The sequence below is a fragment of the Cupressus sempervirens genome, unplaced genomic scaffold (genome assembly GCF_028749045.1).
Source record: "Cupressus sempervirens isolate cs-2001-9-10 unplaced genomic scaffold, ASM2874904v1 CseChr00c100005_01, whole genome shotgun sequence".
In the NCBI taxonomy this organism is placed as follows: Eukaryota; Viridiplantae; Streptophyta; class Pinopsida; order Cupressales; family Cupressaceae; genus Cupressus; species Cupressus sempervirens.
The window spans coordinates 557,694-562,186 of NW_028322203.1; the positions used below are offsets into that span (position 1 = coordinate 557,694).

Here is a 4,493-nt window from a genome sequence, read left to right on the forward strand (position 1 = left end):
TCACTGATTTTGATCATCAATTTAGTCACATAGTTAATGGTATATTTCATAGTATATTTAATCACATATTTAGTTGTATGATAGTTGATTTAGTCACATACTTAGTTGTATATTTAGTAGCATATTTAATCACATATTTATTATATTTACTCATATATTTGGTATTGTATTTAGTAGCATATTAAATAGTATATTTGGTCACATATTTAGTAATATATTAAATAGTATATTTGGTCACATATTTAGCAGCATATTCAATAGCATATTTAGTCACATATTTGGCACATATTTGATAGTGTATTTAGTAGCATTTTCAATAGTATATTTGATTATATATTTAGTAGCATATTCAATAGCATATTTAGTAACATATTTGGTAGTGTATTTGGTCAGAATAGGGCACGATGGAATTGAACCACCGTCCTCTTGCTTGTAAAGCAAGTGCTCTTCCATTGAGCTAGCACCCTTTAAAGAATACATAATAAATTATTATTTGTTTTATTTCATTCTCAATATAGCACCCAAAAGGTTATGGACTTGTATTTCTTTAAATAGGGGCAACAAAGCAACATCCAATTAGGCTGATAGTTTGCTCCTTTTATTTCGAAAAATAATTCCAATTTGTCAAACTTAAATTAGCCAGAGGACAAGGGAACTAGGGTAATGGATTTTAAATTTAAAAATGGTGTCCAACTTGTTATTAACAATGTAGAAGTACATGTAGTGACTAGAAGATTGCTTCAAGTGTGTCATCCAAAAATTCACTCTGTACTAGATACAGTGTCATTGCCTAATTAATGACACTCTAAACTAGCCATTGGCATGACACTCCACTAATAGATGAAAAGCCACCAGTCATAAACAGATGAGCCATAAAAACCACACATTAAACTCTTCATAATCCATACCATCCATGTACCTATCAAAACAAGAATGTTTGCTTATGCCTTATTTTTGTGATTAGCCACGTCTAACAATTTCTACAAACTTAGACATTAACACTAATAATGAAATGAGAATATTTACACCATAATAAATAATGCAATTGAATAATATTGTCAATGTACACAAATAACAATTTCTAAAAACTTAAATGTAACACTAAAATATAGTGAGACTATTTATACATCACTAAATAATACAAAATGATGTTCTCAGTGCACCAACATCAAAATTAGTTGAGATCATTCACAAAATAAAGTACCAGGCTCTATAAATTCTACAACAACAAATAGTCTGGAGCTAGACAAGGATACAAATCTCAAACTATATCATTTAATCCCAAAACAATATCCAAAAAAAAAGTCGATTAGTGTTTACGATAAATATGCAAATAAATCCCAATAGAATATCACATAAGAATAGAAATCACCAAGCGAGTGAGGTAATGATCTAGTAGTATAGTAGGGCTATTTAAATGTTGATGATGGTTTCAAGATGTATTGGGCTTGCTTTAGAAGATAGTGAATCTGCAATAGTGTAGGCTAAACTAGTAAAGGTTGAATGATAGTGAGTTCTAAAAAAGTTTGGTTTCTCATGTAAAGCTTCTAAGTCTTGAGAGTATTTTAAGTTGTCCATGTTGCATTCCCCACATGATTAGAAAAAAAAGTAGCATGAGTTATTAATAGTTTATCAAGTCTAGGAAACACAAATGCAACATGCGTTATTAATAGTTTATCAAGTATGTGAAACACAAATGCACCAAGTACCTCCTGTTGCTGTTGTTGTTGTTGAATTTGTTGTGCACCATGCTTCTCTCCACCCATTCTTTGTCCTTGTTGGCTCTACCTCTATAATTGAAATGATAGCATAGAATTTTGCATCTATGCCATTCTAGGGAGAATGCTAGGTAGCAACTATTATTGATGACCAAAACCTGCAAGTTGTAAGAAATTATAAGAATCGGGGAATTTCTAGCCAAAGTAACTCCCCATGAATCAAAATAAAGTACTACCCATTCCATTTACGAACCTATGGAGGAATCAGGCTATGAAGATCCAAACTGTAGAATAGTTGTTTTGGGGCAAGCCTTAGAGCACTAGGATGATATGGTGATAAACTAGTTGGTATTGTAGGAACTGAACCTAACATGATAATAGATCAAGCATTTACATTGTTTGCAAGCACTTGAATCTTTTGTGCATCTAGAAAATCAATATGGGTATCTTAAAATTTCTACCACAAAAACTCTACATACCTGCAGTTTCCCCCTTCTCTCTAGTTTTCATTGAGCCAATGCAACATAAAGAGGTTTTCTTTCAATCATCTTTCCACTCATCTCAGCAACCTACAATTCATGACAAATACATCACATTCAAAACCATGCCATGCTCTAGTGGATAGAAAATAGGAAAATATGGTTAGATACTATGAATTCAAGAAAAATTTCTAACATGATAATAAATAACATCTTACAACATGCATGGCTTCTTGTGGAGAAGAAAATGCCACAAACTCGGATCCACTGCTCTGACCTTGGGGGTCCCTCATAACCTAAAAATAGTGGCATGATGTTAAGAAATTAAATACGCAAATAAGTAGAATGTTTTTCCATGAGAAGCTATAGGAGCTAAATTTAACCACAATGTAATCCACAAGAAAATAATAAAATGAGAAGAACCTTAACAACATCATAGTCATGAGAAGATATACCTTGCAAGATGTTATGGCCCCATTTTTAAAAATAGTTCTCTTAGCTTTTCATCATCAATGAAATCATCCAAATTTTTCATATACAAATTAGCACCCTAAAATTGTCCAAAAATTGAGAGCGTTTTATGTAAGGATGATATTACTACTTTCTTCCTTCTAGGTCGTGAATTATTTCCAGATAGTGGATGCCTCTGCACATTGATACATGATGAAGAACGATAACTAATTATTGTTAAAAAAAAAATGATATTAAAAAAATTGAAAAGTCCCAATCACACCTCAATAAAGCTATTAGACCATAATTTCACTCCTCTAACATGTCTTACTTTCTAATTTTCATATATCCAAAATATTTGAGAAATAAGACAAACAACTACCAAGAAACTGAATGTCACTTGAACATAATACAAAGAGAATATTGAGAAAAACTAGAACCAAGTTACAGATTTGTATTGACAAGATAAAACACGTTTTGTTATTGTAGATTCATTTACTGTACAAGACTTTCATTAACTAGTTTTGTATTATCAAATATGAAGATCTTAACAAATAATATATCATTACATCAATACCATCTGAAGAATCTAACTATTACTATAACATAAAATTGCATTTGTAAGTAACTAAAGAAAATTATGAGTTAACAAAATAGTGTCAATGAGACATAAAGCTTACCTAACTAGCAATGGAATAATTAGCACCATTAATGGCATGACGCGTTGCTCGTGCAATACTTTTCTTTTTTCTTAACAATGTTTCAGGCTTTCCTTCAAACGTGTCCCTCGCAATAGTTTCTTATGTGTCTGCATTAAGCATTCCTCCAGTAGACTTCTGACTGGGTCTAATTTTATCGTCTTTAATTGATGTAAGATTCATTTCATCTATTGAACCCCACTAATCAATATTTCCTCAAGGCCTTCCAAATTCCATGCCAGCAAAGGATTTTTTAACATCCCCATATAGCACACTGACAAGATGTAATTGATGAGGTGAACAACAATGAAAAATGGTTTCTCAAATTGGTTAAAGGCTTGACATAAAAATAGATATAGAATTTGCAATTTCTTCATTTCAACAAACTGTGGCATAATTGCTGATCATTCCTGGTATCACTTAGCCTATGTAACAACTATAAGATGCTTCATCAATGTAGATGAGACAGCAATGTACAAGTCCTTTGACATTTTTTAGAGTTCAACTTTCTTAGCAAAACCATTCTTGTGGCTTAAGCTATAAAGTTTTGTAAAATAATCTAAATAAATGTAATATTAATGCATATCCATACTTAAAAATGGACTAGACTTACATTTCTATAAGTTTTCTTCCTTTCTCTAGATGTGACTCTATACAATATGGAGTGTGCTTCGACTTGATAGCTAGGGAGCCATTTATCTTCAAGTTAGATTTTGAAGACACTGTCATCCTATCCACTATAGGTTCAACCACACTTCTAGAAGGGGAAGTTTTCTCAATATCACATTCTACCCATAATAAATACCCTGCAATGTCCTAATAACATTAATTCTACAATGCATAATGAGAAAAGGTAAAGCCACGATTTTAAATAGAAAATCACACATTTATTACACATACATAGTGAATTTATAATTAATGATATATTAAATCTTATATACACCATTCCAATGATCAAAGCTAGAAGAAAACTATATTATCTGCCTATAATTTCTATATAGAGAGAGAACTTTTCACATTTTAAATTTTGATACTCTATTGATCCTTTGCTATATGCATGGAATGGGGTTGTCACAATATGAACAAACTATCTCATGAAACTGAACCAACAACCCTAACTATTTGTAGATCTTTTCAAGTAAGAATAA

The 4,493-nt window shown here is 31.4% G+C and overlaps 1 non-coding gene across 1 annotated transcript; it reads right to left on the reverse strand.

The window, feature by feature from the left end:
- Nucleotides 1-395: 395 nt before the first annotated feature.
- TRNAV-UAC (transfer RNA valine (anticodon UAC)) lies at nucleotides 396-467 on the reverse strand. Its single transcript has one exon. It is a non-coding gene; the product is annotated as a tRNA-Val (tRNA).
- Nucleotides 468-4,493: the final 4,026 nt, after the last annotated feature.